The following is a 22,152-nucleotide window of genomic DNA, read 5'->3' as shown; positions in this document are numbered from 1 at the left end:
TCAGGAAAATTGAATTTCCAGCTGCTTACAAAGTAAGGAAGCAGCACACAAGGCAGTTTGCAAACAACAACAACAACTACTCGCAAACGGGTGTATAAATATATATATACATATAAAAATAAGAAAAAAAATGAACAATAAACTCTTAGCTAAAAATAAACAATAAATTCTTGGTTAAAAATAGAAAGTAGAGATAAGAAGAAAATGAAAATAAATATAGAGGACTGTATATGGCATTGTGTTATTGTACAGTGGATAAATACAAGATACAGTTCAGTCACCAAACACGCTTAATTTTGTGGATTGTTACTCTTCATCTTGTGCCCTGATCAGGTTAATTAATAAGAAAGACAGATGATAAAGTTAAGATTCAACTATAATTCTCCTTGAGCATTAACATTCCAGGTCTGTCCTAATGTATACTTGTTAATTGATAGTATCAAGGATCAGGTAATACTGTATGTACCTTGCATGTACTTTGTGAATGTGGTCAAATGAATCCTTTATATTTTGTTTTTTGATCTTTTGTTTGTTTCAACTCACGCTTATGCACATAAATATGTATATATACTGTATATGGATTTGTATTATTCACCCCTTTGGATGTTTTCCTCTTATATATAAAAAAATATACAAAAAAAGAAACATTTTCAGAAATGGGGGAAAGCTGAAAATTCGGTATACAACAACTGTTGCCTGGGTTCTTCATCAGTCAAAGCTTTATTGTAGAGTGGCAAAGAGAAAACCACTGTTGAAGAAAGCTCATTAAATCTCAACTAGTGTTCACCCAAAGGCATGCGGGTCAACTAGAAGAAGTTTCTTTGAATAAAAAAATATTATTCATTTAATTTGCTGAGTAGCACGTTACCTTTCCTTCGTTAAATCGCCATTACATTGTGACTTCCGCCGGTATGCTTTTAATGTGAAATCTGACCGGAAGTTGGCTGTCATACAACCGCCAGCGTAACAACTCCGAGCCACAGCAACAGCTCCGTGCCACCGCTGAAGTCGATGAAACAGGGTAAACAAGCGGCGTGTTCAGTAAGTATTCAGTATTTTCTTGAGATATACAGTAGCGTAATGCCATGACAGTTTGATGCGTTGTGTAGTCATTTATTTATTTACTAAAACTGTCGGCTTTCTTGTTTAAGGGTCGCTAGCCGAACACAGGTGTATCACTAATTAGCACTTGCTAGAGTTAACAGTCAGCTAATTAAGACAGTTATCAGAGTTTTCGGGTACCATGGTGGACTGACTCGTTAAAATTAAGGTCATTTGCATGTTCGGGTGTCAGTTATCTTATTTATTTTTCTTTTTTATCTGTGCCAGGGTAGGAGTATAGCGGCCATATTCATCGAGTCCATCACACCTGGTGTGGGGGGATGGGTGATTGGTTTCGCAGCACAATGCACTTGACTCGATCCAAATTTAACCTGAAGTCATGCTTATGTGGGCGACGATAATCCAACCATGTTGAAGCAGGCAAAGTTTTTAGAGCCATGCTTTTCAGACAAGGCGCAGTTAATTTCGAACGATTTTAATGTTGGTTGGTTATAGTTATTAAGCAGTGTAGCAAGCCAGGTTTTGCTTGGAATATTACTTAAAAACGTAGTGGACGTGTAACCTAAATCATGCCAGTGGAAATCAAATTCAGAGAATATATATCTTTATATCATAGAAGAAAATAATAAACGAGCAATATGTTAAATGAAGGATTTAGGGAACCTACTGTTGGAGCCATATTGCTCATATATGAAATGTTTCTGTTTGAATACTGGTATTTATGCGTTTTATTTTTATGTTTAGAATTATTATATTATTGTAGGCTACATATTTTCATGAAACAGTGTTATGCCTTGGTTAGTTGAAATGATTGTTCCCCCTATGGTTTGCTTATGGTATCATCTGTGGCTTGATGATTAATTGTCAGGTGTGTTTAAACGGGAAAGCAGGAAGTGATTTCCCTTGGACATGGACGGGGTGATCATACAGTTTTTTAACCACCGAATACCATCAGTTTACTATCAGTTTCGTTTCATTTGTTGATTATCCATTGGTTGATCGTTTGGAATTGTGCATCCTGATTTATGGAGTTCGTTTGGGATCGCAATAAATTGCTTTGGATTAATTAAGATAGACTACTGGGCGATTGTTGGAAGGTGCGTCTGAAAAGGTTTACCCTGATCTAGACTCGACTGTACTGATTGATTTCATTACACAATAAACTCAATATTTCACAACTAAGTTTAGGTTGGATTTAACAGAAATTGAGTTGGCATAGCACAATAAAAAGAACAGAAGACCAAGTACTCTGTTGTTTGAGTCTCGTCATCAGTTTAAATGCTTCAAAAGTGGCAGGTGGAGAGAGATGGTAAAAATTGAATGTTTGCACTTCCTGTTTCTCAGTTTGCTAAGGGGAAGAGTCCATATGTTACTCAGGTAACATATTGTTTAAAACCCTGTAATCTAATTTAACTAGAAGTGATGCCTAAGCTATCTCATTTTTTATTAATTTCTTTGCAGTTTGAAATGCCACCAAGGATCAGTCTTCTTAAAGATGCCTGTCACCATGTTGTTTTAAAGACTGACAAAACATGGAGATTGGAGGTGAAGTACATCAATGCAGTGAAAGGTAAGATGGTGTTAGATTAGATTAGATTAGATTGTACTTTATTTATCCCTTGGGAAGGTTCCCTCAGGGAAATTGAGGTTCCAGCAGCATCACAAAGACCGACAGTACAGTAAAAAAGTAAAAAGAAAAGAAAAGCACACAGAGTTCAAATAGACAAAAAGTAGAAGTAAAAGCACAAAAAGAGCACAGTTGTGTGTAGGACAGGTACAGTGCAAGTATAAATATATAAATACAAAAATATAATAAATATAATAATATAAGAAAAATGGTACATTGCACAGTAGATATTGCACAGTTATTGTTGTTATTGCACAGAGATATTGTACAGTTATTGTAGTTACTGCACATTTACAGCACTACAGATCTAGGTGTTCAGGTCATGTTGAATGCACCTTCCCCACTCTCCTGCTACTCCTCCCCCTCCCACCAAGTGCAGAGTTATAGAGTTTGATGGCTCGTGGGATAAAGGAGTCTTTGAGTCTGTTTGTTTTGCACTTAGGGAGGAGCAGCCTGTTGCTGAGAATAAATGTTATTGTTGTTAGTGTTAAATGTGTTATTGTTTATCTGGCTGTCTATCTAGATGTATAGATGGACAAGTGGTGATACATTTCTTATCAGTACATATACTCCTTATCAGTTCTTTTGCTTACTATTTTCTTTTTCCAAGAATAGATTCAGAAACAGATGATGATAATTTTTTATTAATTTTTATGTTACATTATGTTGTTTCTAGAGCAGCAACAGTAAAGCTAACAGCAGGAAAAACCACTATATAAACTAATATATCACTAGAAATTAGTCAAAATGTCGGTAAAATAAATACATATTCTTGAAATCGTAATATTGAGTAAAGTTTAGAAAGGATACAGAATACAGACGTCATACAGTAACAGCCATTCATCCTGTCCTCCTCCCTCTGCTGAGGTGATGCACTGCCTGCATGTATCACCTCAGCAGCAGCTGCGTGGCTGAACCGTATACCAGCAGGGTCACCTTAATAGCTGGCAGTTGGCAGCACATCTCAATCATGCAGCCATGAAGTGAACTTAAATGTTGAAAAGGGAAAAGGAAGTGGAAGATAAAAATGATAAAAATGGATATAAAATCCTTTATTCAAAACATGGCAAGGTACAGGATTGTGTTCTTGTGATGGATATAATAATGGATGCAATTTAATGTTTGGGTATTTCTTATAAGTGTAGGATGTGTAGGATGTGTAGGATGTACAGGATGAACATGTGGGGGAGGTGTGTCGTCTTAAATGTGACTTGTATTGGGATGTCCTGATGTCGGCCTCCTGTATTCACCAGAGGTGGGAATTGTGGAGTCATCAAGTCATCTCCATGCCATGTATTTGTTCTGCTCAGTCACTGAACCAGGTGCATTCACTAATTAGCTCACCTTCCTGGCTGAAGAGCTGTGCTGATTGGACTCAGCTGGTTTAGTGCATGAAAAGAACAAATACATGGCATGGAGATGATGTGACGACTCCACAATTCCCACCTCTGGTATTCACTCAGTCAGGATTAGGTGGCCCCCCTTACCAAGGTTATAAACATTTTTGCCCTCTGTTCACCATTTTGTACCCTGATGAATGCCTTTTAGGTTGAAACAGGGCAGTATCGTTCCATAAGTAGCCATTTTTTTAACAAAGGCATTTAAATCCAACTCAAGTATTTTTGTCCTGCTCCATTGCTTTTTTTCTCATGTTGACCCTTTTCTTTAGGAGCCCCAGCATTTTATTTAGTTTGACAGTATAAAGACAGGGCATGAGCACACCACTACCACTTTTTCATAAATTCAAATTAGACATTATTCTCGCTCTTTATCTACAGTGTGTGTTTTTAATACATTTAGCTACAGATCAAAAAACAATTGTAGTGGACATAATTTGTTTTTTTTGTCCTTAATTTTTTTCTTACAGGACGTGGTTCATTCACCCGAGTTTCATTCTGCAAAGGATACTTTGTGGTTGAATACAGGGGAGATTTGATTGATGATGACGAAGCCCAGAGGAGAAGAAGCTCTTACCACCCCTCATGCTCTACATTTTTGTTTGCATTCAAGTGGAGAGGGAAAACATGGTGGTAAGAGTTTCAGTTACTATACTGCTTTATAGTTATATACATTGTTAAATTTTTTCTTCAACAATATCTTTATTAGATTTTTTAACAACCCTAGAGCTGAATGAAAGGGCAATGTACAACAATATGACAAATAGGTACCAGATCAGCCCATCCCCACAGGTCCGACCATACATTCCTACAGAGTGTGTACCAAGTCAGATTAGTAAGAATAAATACAAGCCTTCAGTATATCACAAAAGAAAGAAAGAAAGAAAGAAACAAACATATATAGCCTAAAACAAAACTGTTGCAGAGAGGGATTAAATGGCAGGGAGAGGTAGAAAAAAAAATTAAGACAAATAAAAATAAAGCACCAAATGATGAATAAGCATGTTTAACAATCACATGACATTGTTTAAATATAAGAGGATTACTGTATTGTGGACTCCGTGTCCACATATAGTAGAAAACCACCCCAGATCTTTTGGAACTCTCCAGGTTTACCCTTCAAATTATACATAGTCTTTTCACCTGGTATGCATGATTCTAATACATCTTTCCAATGCATAGCTATACATTTGTTGGCTGTAATAAGGGCAATTCTAATAAATTTGAGTTGGTTTTTATTGACTTTCAACATAGATGTGTCACCCAGGAGAATTACTCTTAGCTCTGCGGGGATGGTTAGTCCTGTAATATCATTAAGCACTTTGACTATAGACATTTTATGTAGTCTGTCAGGGGTATAGTATGTTCTATGAATAAGATTGTATTGTGTAATTTTATGTCTAGAGTTAAAAGAAAAACACTGACTACTAGTACACAATGATCCCCTTCTTCAAAATTACACTCCAGGTCTTCTTCCTGTTTACATTTCACTCTTAGCTCTTCCCAACCTCTAATCTGAGAAATTCCTGAGTAAGAGTAGTATATTTACGCTGCCTGTGACGCATACCGGGACTTCTGTGAGATCGAAAGCTGTTGTTTACTGTGTCTCTCTCTTTCTCTATCCATCTTGGCTGTTTTTCTTCGATTTCTGAGTATTTCATAGTCAAACTGGTTTTGTACTGCAGCTAACGTTAGACTTTATAACTTGTACGTACTTTGTCGAACCGCTTTTCTGTTACTGGGTAGTCTGTTACTGCCCGGTTAGCTTCCTAGGCTTAGCCTAGCTCACTGCTTTTTGCCTTTCACCGCAGTCGACACAGCCTCGACAAACAAGTGTTACGATGGCTTGTGCTGACTGTTCTGCAGTTGCAGATAGGGTGTCTCTATTAGAGAGACGTGTCCGTGAGCTAGAACAGCTTCTCTCAGTTAGAAACACGGGCACTGCAGATAGTGTTAGCCCCAGGCCTGATAGCAGGCCTGCTAGCCTTAGCACTAGCTTAGTCTCGTCGGCAGCTGCTGTGGAATTTGTCCCTGCTCGGTCGCGGCGTGGAAGGCGCGGGAGCAAGCCACTGGTTGTGTGGTCTGAGAGCAGATGGCCTTCATCCTACTGGAGTCGGCGCTGCTGCTTTGTCTAGCAATATAGACAGGTGTTTGATGCAGGTTTGACATCAGGGATGTAGCATTTGGCAGGTCACAGGTGACTAGAGAGCCTGCTAGCGATACAGTCAATGCTGGTGTGGAGTCTAGTTAACATGGTATTGTAGTGCAGAGTACCAGACTGATACCCTAGTTTGCAACATTGAGACTGTCACCTTCCCCCGCTACTCTCTCATTGAATCATGCTCTAAATATGCGCGGGGCTTCTAACCGACGTGTACCCGGTTACACGTCTGAGATTTATGATCTCTTTCTATCGCAGTTGCCTCCATTCAACCGCCTCCTAATCCCATTAAATCAAAGCCATTCCAGTAGTTATCAGACAAAAACGTTTATTCAACGTTATTCTGTTATTCTTAACCCTGTTAAAAGAGCTTTTTCCTCACTCGAATCGAGGGTCGAAGGACAGAGGGTGTCGTCTCTGTACAGATTGTAAAGCCCTCTGAGGCAAACTGTGATTTGTGAATTTGGCCTATACAAATAAAATTTGATTTGATTTGATTCTTGTAGACCTATTTCAAATAGGTACTAAATTAAAGCCAACATAACAGATAAATCACAGAGCTTCATTTAACATTTTAAGGCTTAGGCCTACTTATGACAGAAAGTAAAATGAGTTGAAAATAAAATCTGTCATTTTGACAGAAAAGAAAACGTGAGTGAAAGCTGAAAAAGGTTTAACCTTCTTCTTTAATCATTGTTTTAACTATTTCTCACAGTTGTACAATTTGTTTTTAAACTTATAGTTCAAACTGCATCCCTCTCTCGCAACGGAAGCTGCCTCTGAATTTTAATACGTCTCATAGTAAAAGTAATCTGGAATTGGCGATAGAAAGAAACTAAAAAAGAAGCCAAAGTATGCTGAAGTGAGAGGAAAAAACTTCACCTTTATATCCACAAAGCTAAAAAAGTAGAGGGGGAATCTCACAATTATTCACTAAAACTGTCCGGGGGGGGGGGGGGGGGGGGGATGTTTTTTTCCTCCTCTTTAGACGCGAGGATATGTGATCAGGTCGTAAAAAGCCGACACAGAACACCAACCAACAATATAATGTATACAACAACACGTAACAATAAAGGCTAAAATAAAAAGCCATTACAATTTTTTTTCGATTGCTAAGGAGCATTGGTCGAAACTGAAGCGACATGTTCAAAACTCTTAACACAGTCTGCATTTCCATCTTGCAGCTCAGCTCAACAGTTAATCTCATGCCCAAAAGTGTGTCTCACAACACACACAATCACTCTTAACAAACGGAACGGCAAAATACTAACAACAAAGAACATTACATCAAATACATCTTATATTTCAAGTTTGAATGATTTTTGTCAGGTAAATCAGTATTTTATATAGGATCTTTTGCACTTTAATGGTTCTAAATTATAGTATATGCTGTAATATATTGCAACAACACTGAATCAGGAATGCAGAGATTTATTCAAGAACATTTGTGCTTTTGCATAAGTACTTCAGGACCATACAAAAAATAAAGATTACGTAAACAGAATAATGCAGAATCTCAGAATTCCAGGGGTAGAATACAAATTACAGTAAGAGATAAAACTAAACTCCTTCCTCTCCTGGCTGCTCTTCTCTCTCTACCAACTTTGCCCGCTGCTCTTTGATCCATACTTGCACAGGAAAAAGAATCAGAAGCCACTCCTTTTGTATATGCTGTTATGGCTACTCTTGCATTCAAAAAAGGTCAGAGTAGTTTCTGAGGAGGAGGTCCACGACTCACTAAATAATAAGCACTCGCGGAGATGTTTCCAGTTTCAACAAAAAGTTTTGAATTTATTTACATAAACAGAAATATTCTCCGGGTTGACTTCAGACAATGAGCAAATAAAAAACGTAATTTAGTGGTTGATAAACTGTTTCACTCCTCACTCCTTCAACACAAAAAACAGACAAAAGCACAAACCAGCTGTCCTCTCTCCCTAATCACAGGAGGAGGATGGCCTGACTAGGAGGAGGGACCTGAGCAGCAAAACGATCATAAATAATAGTTCATGTACAATATATATCCTGAATAGTCATCCTTATCATTAGCATTATTTTATACCATTACCATATACCATTTTCCAAATAATTAATACAAAGAATCAATAGGCTCCAACATCCCGGCCCCTAATTGTTGGCTTTAGCAAAACAATTACATAAATAAGATTCAAAAGGAGCCAAAATAGAACAATTACACAAGGGAAATTAATTATGCTCTTTAAATTCAAAGTCCATTCAGTTACTTGATGATGACTATCTGTCTTCTCAAAGTTCATAATCGTGTCAGAATATCTGAAACGGTCCATAGTGAAGGCTGGAAAATCACGGCCTCTCTCCATTTATCCTGCTGCCTCCATTAGAAGACAGAGCTTATCTATTGGTCGTTGAATCGCACTGCTTTTGGTTTTAACCAAAACACTTCTCACACAGCCCTTGGCATCTGGAAATGTCTTTACAACACGGCCCATAATCCATGAGTTCCTTGGTGCTGTGTTATCAACAATGATGACCAGATCTCCAGGACTCAAGTTCCTTTTTATGCTCTTCCACTTACTTCTTTCTTGCATGAGAGGAAGATACTCTTTTGTCCACCATCTCCAGAAGAGATCTGTAAGGTACTGTGCTTGTCTCCACCTCTTCCTTGAATAATGATCTCCTGGTGGCATAGTTGTTTCGCTTTCAGTTGGAGCAAATGGTTTGGGGTTGGTGGTTCCAAATCATTGGGTTCACTTGACACTGTAGTTATCGGTCGGTCATTCAGGATGGCTTCTACCTCACACAGTGCTGTTGATAGAGTTTCATCGTCCAGCGTTTGTTGTTTTAGAACAGATGTGAGGATCTTTTTGACTAGTCTGATCAGTCTTTCCCAGACTCCGCCGTGGTGGGCTCACAAAGGAGGGTTAAGTCCATTTTACTCCCTCTGTTAAAAGGGTGTTTTGAATCTTCTGATGATTCAGCTCTTTCAAAGCTTCTTGTAGTTCCCTTTGGGCCCCGACAAAGTTTGTCCCACAGTCCGTCCTGATACTTATAACTGCTCCTCTCCTGCAGATGAATCTGCGTATAGCATTTATGCATGAGTCTGTGGTTAGGAAGTTTGCCATCTCCAGGTGGATAGCTGACTCACCAGGCAGTGTGTCTGACTCCTTCTTAGCTGACTTAGCAATTTAAGTAGTTTTTTCACCTTCAATATCCAGGCTACAGACCTCTGAAGTCGGTTCCATGATGAGTGATACTTGATTAATGTGCATATCGGATGTTGGTTTTCAATCCTCACAGTTAACTGTGATCTCCTTTTCCACACTGTTAACTGTGACCTCCTTTTTCACCTCAGGGTCATTTGCTGATATCTCTCCTAGACCTTGTGTGATCTTTGGCCATGTCTTTTGTTCCTCTGACCAGGTATTCAGGACCTCTCAGCCATCTTGATCTTAAGAAAGATTCCACGTGCAATCCTCGTGATGCGTCGTCAGCTGGATTGTCTCTTGAATTTATGTATCTCCACTGGCTTGTGTGAGAGAGATCATGGATCATTGCAACTCTGTTGGATACAAATGTATGAAATCTCTTTGTTTGATTGTGAATATACTTCAATACAGGTGTACTATCTGTCCAGAAAGTTGAATCTGTGAGTGGTAAATGCAGCTCCTTCCTCAGCATCCGATCCACTTTTACAGCCAATGTTGCTGCAGTGAGTTCAAGCCTGGGTATGGTGATCTGCTTGAGAGGTGAGAGTCTGGCTTTTCCAAATATAAAGGAGATATGGATTTTGCCTTGGTGATTTGTTAGTCTAAGGTAGCTTACTGTACCATAACCTGACTCACTTGCATCGCAGAAGTGATGCAGCTCAGCGGTCGCCACTGGGTCGTAGTTCTCAGGCTTTATACATCTTGCTGCTTGAAACCCACGTAACTGAATTAATTCCCCGATCCATCTCTGCCAGGGCATTGCAAATTCCTGTGGAATAACTTGATCCCATCCATACCTGGATTTGCAGAGCTCTTGCAGTAGTTGTTTGGCTTTCAGGATGAAAGGAGAGAGAAAACCTAATGGGTCATAAACTGAACTTACTGTGGAGAGTATACCTCTTCTGGTTGCAGGCCGGCTGTTGACAGTTACTTTAAAGCTGAAGGTGTCACTGTGGGTGTTCCAGTGGATTCCAAGTGCAGGCTCGACTGTGATTTGTTCTTTCAGCTTTTCTTTACCCAGGTCCAGTTCCTTGACTGCCTTTGCTCTGTGATGCTCAGGAATGCTTGCTAACACCTCACAGTTTTTGCTGACCCATTTTGTCAATGTGAAACCTCACTGATCGCAGGCTTTAGTGAGATCTTTGACAAGCTTTATGGCTCGGTCTGCTGTTGCCACAGATCGGAGGCAATCACCCACATAAGTTAGTTTTGATGGTTTTCATAACTTCATCAGAGTAATGCTTCTGGTTGTCATCAGCAGTTTGACGCAGGGCAAAATTAGCAATGCTCGGGGATGATACAGCGCCAAAGAGGTGAACTTTCATCCTGTAAACATCAAGCGGTTTGCTGATATCACCCTCTGGCCACCACAAAAACCTCAGAAAGTCTCTGTCCTTTTCATCAACATGTACTTGATAAAACATTGCCTCAATGTCTGCCATAACTGCAGTTTGTTCTTGGCGAAACCTTAATAGCACTCCGATGAGGGCGTTTGTTAAGTCTGGACCTTGGAGGAGCTCCTTATTCAGAGACGTTCCTTGAAATGAGGATGTACAGTCAAACACCACCCTCAGTTTGAGTTTTCGCTTGTGGTAGATGCCATCATGTGGGATATACCAGACCCGTCCATCCCCTCTGCGAAGCTGCTGAGGTGGAACCTTCTCTCCATAACCCTTTTTGAGAATGTCCTCCATGAAGGAGGTGTATTCCTCGGCATACGTCTTATCCTTCTTAAATTTTTTCATAAGGTGCAGTGTGCGTTCCTTTACCGTATCATAGTTATCAGGCATGACCTTGTCTTTATCCCTGAAAGGCAGTGGTAAATGACAGTGGCCATCTTTAAGGAATGCTGAGCTGGAATCAATCTCCATAAAACGTTTATCCTCAACTGACATCTCAATTTTCTCCTCATACATGTTCTCAGAGAAATCCTGGTTATATTGTCTGATGAGTAGATCCTTCAACTCAACAACAGAGATTCTGTTACTTGACACTGCAATGGGCCCAGCACGTTCTGCAGGACTATTAACACTGAGTGGTCCAGTTACCACCCATCCCAGTAAGGTTTGGACTGCATATGGTCCATTATCATGACTGTTTATTATTTTCCATGGCTCCATTGCTCGAGGAACATCAGTCCCAATGAGGAGTTCAATGTCTGCCTCAATTTCCTTTAACTGAGATAAGGCCACCTCTCCAAATCAGCTTCTGTGATTATGTTTTCCTTTGAGACAGGGATTTTGTTCTGCGTGTAAACTTTCGGCAGGTCCAGATATGTGCAGCCCTCCAAGTCTCCCACCTCCAGTCCTCTGACCTCATAGGTCCCTGCAGGGTTTTCCTGTCCCATTGTTCGCAAAAGTATCTCTGTTTTGCGTCCTTTCGCATTCAACAGGTTCATTAGATTTTCTGTGCAAAATGTTGCTGTGCTGCCTGGATCGAGGAAGGCATAGGTCTGAATATACCTGCTCCCTTTTGCCACCTTAACTCTGACTGGAACAATCGCAAGTGCACAGTCTCTCCCGGCCCCAGTTCCATCACCTGCTGAAACGAGCACTGCTTATGGGGTTATCTTCTGTCTCAGCAGTGGCTTTTGGTTGATTTTCCTGTTTTGGGCCTTTTGCACTTTGAATATGAAGTACAGTAGGATGTTTCATTTGACAAACTTGACACATTAATCTTTTTTGCTTAGATGACCTTTTAGTAGGCAACCAAAGCAGTATCCATGGCTTCTTAAGAATTCAACCTTGTTGTCATGTGACTGTGTTTTGAATTGTGGGCGGTCGATCAGAGTGCGTTTTACAGCGCATCCTGCTTTCTCTGTATTCACTGCTACTGAAGTAGCGAAGCTGCTGTTTTTGCCTCTTATTAATTTTGGTTCATTTTTACTTCTTGGGATAGACTTTTTTGTTGTCATTTGGTCTTGAATGTCCCCGAACAACGGATCCAAAAGCATCTTAGAATGTTTTTCCACAAAATCCACAAGGTGCTGAAATCTGATTCTCCTGCCAGTTCTCTGTTGTGTCTCATAGGCTGTGGTTCGCCACCTTTCCCGGAGTTTGTAGGGTAGTTTGGATGCTATTCGCCTTAGGTTTGATGGGATCTCGAGTTCCTCTAAATACTGTAAATCTTGCATTACATTACAACATGCTCTCAAATACATTGCATATGCATGCAGCGTTTTCCCATCCTCGGCTTTAATCGCTGTCCAGTTCAAGGCTTTTTCCAGGTAAGCTCCAGAAACTTTCATTTCATTCCCAAAGTGCTCTTTTAAGAGGTGTCTTGCTTCACTATAGCCCCTGCTCCCATCCATGTGCAAGTCTCTTGGTAAACCAGAGATAAACTGCTCAAGATAGTAGAGTCTGTCCTGATTATTTTTAGTCTTGTCTTCAATCCAAGTGTTCAAATGCATGGATAAAAGACTGATATGCCAATGGGTTACCATCAAACACAGAAATCTCTCTTGCAGGTAACAGACAGGTTTTGCTGTGAGACAATGAGTTCTGCTAAGTCATTTGTCTTTGTCTTTGAATAACCACATCCAAGTTATCATGAGCAGCATTAGTTATGGTGTGATTATGATTTGCAGTTTCGTTTTTATGTTTTTCAGTTAAATTCTTGTTTTGAGGTTTATTTTCTGGTGTGTTGGTACCCCTTGTAGGTGGAGGTCTGTGGAGACTTAAGATGGTTTGGTGAAGTGGAGTTTTGGGTATTGCACCTAACTGTGCAAATTCTACATTGCTCTCCATTGTTTCTGGTTCATGGTGAGAGTCATAATACTCCTTCATGCCATCACCCAGAGCTTCCTGATCCACCTCATCACTTTGAAGGATTTTTATTTTAGCAGTTGATGCTGCGAGGTCTGCTTCCAGCTCCATTTGCTCCATCTTTGATTTCAGTTTTGTTTCCTCCAGTTGCAAAGTGTGTTTTTCTTTCAATGCAGCAGCTCGAGCCATCACAGCAGCTTGTTCCGCTTTGGCCTTTTTTAACTCTGAGGAGACTGAGGAAGATCTGGAGGTTGATGATCCAGTGGAAGTGGAAGACTTTGATTTGTGTGACACATTTGATATGCTGTCCAGTGGTCCAACTTTTGATTGTGCAATTTCTCTTTTCCATGTTTCAACATCTTTCATGAAGTAATTCAGGTTAGTTATTCTGGGTTCATACCAGTCATAATAATCATTTTCCTTTTCCTCCTCTGATAAGAGCTCTTGCACAGATTTGTGAGCATTTTTAAATTCATCCACAGCTCCTTTAAACGCTTCAAATGTGTCTTTGACTTTATCAACATTTCCAACGTCAGTCATCAAAGCCTTTATTTCATTTGTCCTCCTCGTGCATGCTCCCAATCTGCCTCTGCGCGAAGCAATGCGCGATTTCAACATGTCCTCAGACTCAGTTGCGGTCTCAGGTGTGTCAGACATCATCACAAATAACCACACAAATTCCTTTAATTTCCGTTAAGTTCATTCTTAAACATCATTCCAACGTCCCCGTTTTATTGCAATCCACATCCACAATCCACAACTTTGCCTTCCATAGTGTTCGATTGTTTCTTTGTAGCGCAACGGCGCATTCGTTCATAGAGTCGATCAGCTGATTTTAGTCACGGCCCGCCGGCTGCTTTCTTCATCTGTCGGCGAGTGATCCGCCGACTTTCCACTTTCCTTCCTTGCATTCAAAAAAGGTAAAAAAAAACCCTAGTTTCTGAGGAGGAGGTCCACGACTCACTTAATAATAAGCACTCGCGGAGATGTTTCCAGTTTCAACAAAAAGTTTTGAATTTATTTACATAAACAGAAATATTCTCCGGGTTGACTTCAGACAATGAGCAAATAAAAAACGTAATTTAGTGGTTGATAAACTGTTTCACTCCTCACTCCTTCAACACAAAAAACAGACAAAAGCACAAACCAGCTGTCCTCTCTCCCTAATCACAGGAGGAGGATGGCCTGACTAGGAGGAGGGACCTGAGCAGCAAAACGATCATAAATAATAGTTCATGTACAATATATATCCTGAATAGTCATCCTTATCATTAGCATTATTTTATACCATTACCATATACCATTTTCCAAATAATTAATACAAAGAATCAATAGGCTCCAACATATGCTTTCTAATGAGGCCAAACGCAGTGAGACAGTTAAGCCCACATGCATTTCTGTTTTGCAGACTGTGTTAAGAGTTTTGAACATGTCGCTTCAGTTTCGACCAATGCATCTTAGCAATCGAAAAAAACTAACAGTTTTTGTTTTCAGCAGGACGACATTTGCGCATGGAGAAGATGAGCGCCGCGCTCTTCTCAAGTCCTCCGCAGCCTATTCTACACAGCAGCTGTCTTGCCTTTAAGTGGTCTCGCGGGTCTGAAAAACACAAATAGCTGTGGCCGCGGGTTTTTTTTATATATCACAGAACATTGTGCCCTATGCATCTATTGTGTATGCGGATAACTGCACTAGTGGGAACATTTAATTGTATAGTTAGTTAATGTTTTTATCTGAAGCTTTTAGGCAACATTATCACCCCTAAAAATACTATAGGCCTATATATTGGTGAGAAATAAACGAGGAGGAAAAATGACGCGTAAACTTTTCTAAACGGTTATGATTTATTATCCGCGTACCCGTTTACACGTGTAGATGTTGACACCCCTATAAACCACAATAATTTAATCTTGATCTCCACCTCTGACAGTGGGGAAATGTCTTAGCAAGCACCTTACACAGTCTCGCATAATAAAATACCAAAGCTAATCACAATGGCATCCCGTCATCCCTACCTGCATAGGCAGCCAAATCTAACTACTAAAAGGTACCTTGTTCCAATTCCTTGGCTTTATTAATATTAGATCACTGTCAACCAAAGCCTTACTGATTAATGATTTGATTACTGATCATAAGCTGGACATGATTGGCTTATGTGAAACATGGCTGAAATCTAATACTTTTCTGCCATTAAATGAAGCCTCCCCTCCTGATTATAACTATGCCCATGTTGCTCGGGCCTCTAAACAGGGAGGAGGCGTTGCTCTAATCTACATCTATCTATTTTCAGTTTAAGCTCCAACCAGGAAATTAAATTTACTTCTTTTGAGGCCCTGGTGTTAAAACCATCTCCATCAAGTAGTAACAGGCTTTCCCCTGGTGGTAATCTACAGACCTCCAGGGCCTTATTCCCAGTTCCTAGAAGAATTCGGTGAATTTATTGCAGATCTTGTAACTAGTTCAGATAAGATCCTAATTATTGGGGATTTCAATATCCACTTAAATAAGCCTTCTGACTCTCCTAGTCAGTACTTCTCAAATGGTGGGGGGCGCGGTGAGGTGTCGGGGGGGCGTGAGAGGCAGGTCAGGACTTTCATTTCATTTTCATTTTCCACTGTCATTATTAGTAGCCCCATTCACACTGCTGTTTGCATGCGGGGATCCTGCGCCAATTCTCCCCATCTGCCTCTGTGTGAAAGTTTCAGATGCGGCGAGGGGTGAAATTTCCCTCTGCCTCTGATGCTCCTATGGAGGTATCAGAGGCACAGTATTGGCGAACCGAACCAGTGTGAGCAGATAAGCCGACGGTGGGGAGCGGGGGGTTGTCGATCTGATGGTGTTCACTGTGTGATAACTAAACAGGTCCGACACTCAATAAAATGTAGAGAAATGTCCCACAAAGCAATGTTACAGGACCAAACAACAGTAACGTGGTAACTGGTCGTGTCTTTGGCAACTTATGAGGAAAAAAATACAGCAATTATATGTGGAAAAGTGTCTGTCAGCCTGTCGGTCCAACCGACTCTTCGTCACATTTCTGCCCGAAAAACGGCGTCTGTCCCCGGCAACAAACTTTAACTCGGCAAGTGTTTGTCGCGGTGAAAAACATCACTGCTAAGTCAGCCCTACTGACCGAGACTTCAGTGATCTTTCCTCCATAAAACAGCCTCCCTCCCTGCGAGTGACAGACGGCGTCCCGTTTACTGATGGTGATTATGTAATTAAGAGAAAAATGTAACTTTGTCATTTTCCAGGATGTTTGGTGGGTCAGGATCCCACATTAACTGCATCCATATGATGATAAGTGTGTACATGTTTAGATTTGTCAGTGCGTAGTAAAATAACGTTTAAAAAAAAGCAATATTGTTGCAAATGTTGCACAAAAAAAATTAAAAAGTCCTTTTTGAAAAGGAATAAGCTGATGAAGCTGACAAGTGACCAATGTTTACAGTTTAAAGTTTTGAATGTTAATGTGTTAAGTCTATAAAAATGCACATCCCAGTGAATCATTTGCGCTTTTTTCTCTGTTTTGAGAATCACAGTCTTGTTTAAATGTTACAAATTGAGTTAATAAACTAAACTTGGAAATTGTTTGAAGTTGTTGCAGATGTTAACAGATGAGATGAGATGCAGATGTTTTTAATCTATTTTGATAATCAGGTGATTGTATGCAGAATGCTGGTGCCAGCAACTCATACAGTGGTTTATACAGATAAATGAATAATTATTATCAGGTTCTCAATAATATTTCAATTCAGGGGGGGTGTGAAAAAATTTCTGTCCTCTAGGGGGGGCATGACAGAAAATAGTTGAGAACCACTGCTCTAAGTAAAGCTTTTTTGGGTCTGCTCGATATGTCTAGCTTTACTCAGCTCGTTCATGAACCTACTCATTCCAGTGGTAACACTCTGGATTTGATTCTTTCCCATGGATTAGATGCGTCAGCCCTGAATGTTGCTTCCGTCTCCTCTGCTGTGTCGGACCACTCTCTTATTACATTTGAAGCGTCATTAGCCTGTCCCTGTATCAATGACACAAATGTTTCCACCTCTCGTCATATCAGCCCGGCAATCATAGCGACACTCTGTGATAAATTGGCTGGGGTCCTGGCCCCTTTTGCGATTGCGACAAAGCCTGTGGAAAAATTCACCAATTAAGTTAACTCGGTAATCGTTTCTCTCCTCGATTCTGTGGCACCGGTCTCTACCAAGACAAGACGACCAAAGAAATCTTCGCCCTGGTTTACTAATGAAACCCGAGATCTCAAACAGGCCTGCAGGAAAATGGAACGTGCATGGCGAAAATCTAAATTAGTCGTTTTTCATCTTGCATGCTGTCATAGTGTACTTAATTACAAGCGTGCTCTTAATGCCACTAGAACAGCATATTTATCTGGCCTAATAAACAATAATAAACACAATCCTAGATTTCTCTTTGACACTGTGGCTAAACTTAATCAAAAAACCACAGTCTGTGAGCTGTACATCCTTTAATGCAAATGATTTCTTAGATTTCTTTTGCAATAAAATTGATGATATTAGAGCCAAAATTAATTCATCATCTCTGGCTTCCTCGTCAAAGTTGATTATAAAACAGCCTTCTGCCGATTCTCAGTTAGCCCCGGCTCTAAACAATTTTGAAGATATCTCCCCTGAGATATTGTCTAAAATTGTCTCATCCTCAAAGCCAACTACCTGCATCCTGGACACCCTTCTGGCAAAACTGTTTAAGGATCTATGGCCAGCACTGGGACCTACAATGTTAAATATTGTTAACTTATCGCTCATGACAGGTGTTGTCCCTGCTAGTTTTAAGTCTGCTGTGGTTAAGCCTCTACTTAAGAAACCCCACCTTGACCCAGGATCTCTAAATAATTATAGGCCAGTATCCAACCTTCCCTTCTTCTCCAAAATCTTAGAAAGAGTTGTGTCCCAGCAACTTTCAGGCTACCTAACTAATAACAATCTCCTGGAACCTTTTCAATCAGCTTTCAGAGCCTGTCACTCCACCGAAACTGCCCTTACTAAAGTGGTAAAGGACATCTTACTTACTTAATTTAGATTTAGACTCTACCTCAGTGCTTCTGTTACTAGATCTCAGTGCTGCATTTGACACCACAGGTCACGGCATATTGTTATATTGTATATATAAAAGTACTACATCGATATTTACTGATGTGAAGTATGGTGTTCCATACTCGGAGTTTGGGAATACAGAGTTAGGGAATACATTTCCACTATGTGGAACTATGTGGACGACACTCAGCTGTATGTGCCCATCAAAGCTGATGATAAATCTCAAATCGCCAAATTGGAGACCTGCCTGTGTGCCGTGAAGAGCTGGATGTCAGAAAATTTCCTGCTCCTAAATTCGGATAAAACTGAGATGCTGGTCATTGCTCCCCCTCGACAGAGACACCCCTTTGAGAAATAACACAACTGTCGAGAGTTACTGTCACGTGATCAAAGTTCAACTGTTAAGAATTGAGGTGTTACTTTTGACTCTAGCCTCTCTTTCCATCAGCACATAAAAGAAATTACCAAGATCGCTTTTTACCACCTGCGCAATATGGCCAAAATTAGGTCCTTCCTGTCCACGGCCTTTGTTTCGTCTAGGCTGGATTACTGCAATGCCTTATTTTCGGGTCTTCAACATGGGAGCACTAAAGGTCTTCAGATGGTTCAAAATGCTGCAGCTAGAGTCTTAACATGTACAAGAAAATTTGATCATATTACACCAATCTTAGCCTCACTGCACTGGCTCCCAATACATATGAGATCAGACTTTAAGGTGCTGCTGATGACATACAAAACTGTACACAGCCTTGCCCCGTCGTACATGTCAGATCTTATTATACTGTATTCTCCAACTCGTGCACTACGCTCTCAAAATTCAGGGCTCCTGATGGTTCCCAGGGTTAAGAAGAAGTCAGCTGGCTGCAGGGCTTTCTCCTATCAGGCCCCCTTCCTCTGGAATAAACTCCCAGCTGATATTAGACAATCTGGCTCTATTGACGCCTTTAAATCTAAACTCAAAACTCACTTTTTCTGACTTGGCCTTTAATTAGTCCTTGACATCGACTGCTAGCTTCTTCGGTGGGTCAACTCAGTCTCAGTGAGTAAGCTATAGTATTAGACGCCACATTGTCCTGCCGACGAGTAATAATCTGCTTATTCTGATTAACATTGCATTTCTATAACCTTGTTTTTCTTTCTGTTCCCACAAGGTGCAAGCTGTGTCACTTTCTCCCCCTCTTTCTCCTCCTACTCTCTTTTCATTCAGGCTCCCTTCTGATGAACTCAGGCCCCAGAGACCATCTACCTCTCCTGGCTCCTACAGCCCCACATACTGTCAGATCTGGATTGTCACACCCGGGCTCCGTTGGATCGTTCCTCTCCTTGTTTCGCTATCTCCTTATAACTGTATTCCTGTAAATTTTGAGGCCTCCTCATTCTGATCTCTCTCTCTACTACTAATTATCCTGTGTGGCCTGCCCTCTTCCAGGTCACCACGGTGGACAGGAGGTCGTGTGGCTCGGGCACCCCCTGACGATGCCTTGTCCTGCTCAGTCGTCTCCTGGATCCACATACTTTACATATATAATTTTTATCAGATTTTCTGTCAATGCAACCTGTAAACTGTGATTGCTGTTCTTTCTGTACATGCGACATCTATTGCATGACTGTCCGTCCTGGAAGAGAGATCCCTCCTCTGTGGCTCTCCCTGAGGTTTCTTCCGTCGTCTTTTTTTTCTGGTTAAAAGGGTCTTTTTTTTTTTTTTTTCCCCATCAAGATGGCAAGTTTTTCCTCACTCGAATCGAGGGTCTAAGGACAGAGGATGTCGTTCACTTTACAGACTGTAAAGCCCATTGAGGCAATGTGATAACTTGGAACAAAACTTAATAGAATATGAACAGGTTATAGATCCGGAACATAATCTTTTTAAAAACAAACACCAGTTGCTGTTGTTATACAGAAAACAGTTTAACAATATTACTGTTGAACATGGGATAAATATTATTCATTTTAACAGTAGAATTTATATGCAAACTTCCAAAGTATAAAAGAATATCTAATGCAGTTCAAAAAGCCTTTTAACATTATAGCCATCTTAGAAACATGGCTTGACGAAGAGAGAGGTACAGATTTTGTTTTGCAGGGATAGGAACTTAATTGCATTAATAGAGGGAGCAAAACTGGAGGAGACGTGGCTCTATTTGTTGACAAAGGCCTCACAAGGTTGTGGACAATATGTCAGTAATCATGGATGATGTAATGGAGTGTGTTACTATTGAAATATGTATTGGAAAAAAAGAAAAATGTCATTGTCAGTTGTGTGTATAGGAAACCTGGTTCAAACATTGAAATCTTTATAGAAAATATGGAAAGGGTATTCGCTAAAGAAAAGCAAAAAAGTCAATTATGTCTGTGGGGATTTTAACATAGCCTTGTTGAATCCCAACAACCATAAAATGACGGATGCATTTGTGGAAGCAATGTATAGTATGAGTTTATTTCCAACGATTACAAAACCAACCAGAATAACATCTCACTGTCACTCTGATTGACAATATTTTTACAAACAATATGGAGAGTAGTACTGTTAGTGCATTATTATTTAATGACATTAGTGATCACCTGCCTGTCTTTGCGATTCATGAATGTAACTACAATAGGAACTGGGGGTGTAATGAAGTTAAATACAGGAGAGTAAGATCTGAGGAAACTATAGCTGCATTTAGGAATGATTTAATTAATTATGATTGGAAAGTTTGTGAAGACACTGATAATTATTTTTAGACATATTCAAAAATGAGTATGACAAAAGCTGTCATATGTATATATATATGCAAACAATGTAACAAGAATAAGTATTCTGAAAACCCCTGGATGACTAAGGGACTGCAAAATGCCTGTAAGAAAAAGAATACTCTGTATAGGCACTTCATAAAATATAGAACAAAAGAGGCGGAGATTAAATATAAGAAATACAAAAAGGCATTAACTAATATTATGAGAGTATGTAAGAAGGGTTATTATAATAAAATATTAGAGAATAATAAAAACAATGTAAAAAGTATATGGAATATATTAAAGGTATAGTTGGTAATCCTGTTCAGAAACACTTTTTGTTATACTGGGTGAAATGGCCTTTCCATCCTGAGAGTAGTCCATACATAATGTGTTCAGAAAAATAAACAAAATAAATCATACCTCTGTGGCAGCTGCAGGCCTGTAAAATCTCTGACCAATCCCTCCCTCTCAGTCAGAGTTTAAAGAACCGTTGCCGGATATATTCAACACAGTCCACATGAGCTGTGTCCAAATTCAGGGGCAGCATCCTTCAAAGTGCGGATTTGAAGGCCAATCACAACGCTGCGCGAAGGATGTCCAAATTCGAAGGCTCCTCCAAATGCAGCCCACAAATGCAGCCTGCTTCTCCCGCTTTTTGGAGGACGGACCGCTACTGTCCTTCGCGGCCTCCCATATCCCAAGATCCTTTGTGCGCCGCTGCTCAGTCACGAAAAAGAAGAGGGAAAACTGAACAATGGCGACATCAAGTGGCGCGGACTTGACATTTAAATGTAAGTTCTGGGTTTATACTCGGTTTTTACTCATTTGATCATCCATTGCCAGATATGTTAAACTTCAGCGGACTTTCAGTTAAAATACGTGACCCTGGTAATGCATTAGCATACGGCATAAATTAGCATTATGCCGTTGGAAGTAAAGCTATAAAAGCCTTCGCTTTCAAAATGTTAGACGTTCAGAAAACCATAAAATCCATTCAGTCAAAACTCTTTCGCGGGCCTGGGCGGCATCAATCATGACATAACCGTAAGGGCGGGAACATCTGGTGACGCAAACCAGGAAATACGCCGAAGGCTGGACCGTCCAATTTAACTATGGTTGACGCAACCGTCAAAGGACTCTCCGAAGGACCCGGCCTTCGAAGG

At 40.2% G+C, this 22,152-nt stretch overlaps 1 long non-coding RNA gene across 1 annotated transcript; it reads left to right on the top strand.

The window, feature by feature from the left end:
• The first annotated feature begins 952 nt into the window (after positions 1-952).
• Positions 953-21,310, top strand: LOC311254078. The gene is made up of 4 exons (XR_014622187.1): positions 953-1,041; positions 2,524-2,632; positions 4,557-4,719; positions 19,423-21,310. It is a non-coding gene; the product is annotated as an uncharacterized lncRNA (long non-coding RNA).
• The last annotated feature ends 842 nt before the right edge of the window (positions 21,311-22,152 follow it).

Source organism: Pagrus pagrus (genome assembly GCF_965226575.1).
Source record: "Pagrus pagrus genome assembly, contig: HAP1_SCAFFOLD_264, whole genome shotgun sequence".
Lineage (NCBI taxonomy): Eukaryota > Metazoa > Chordata > Actinopteri > Spariformes > Sparidae > Pagrus > Pagrus pagrus.
This window is presented reverse-complemented; position numbering and strand designations above follow the sequence as displayed.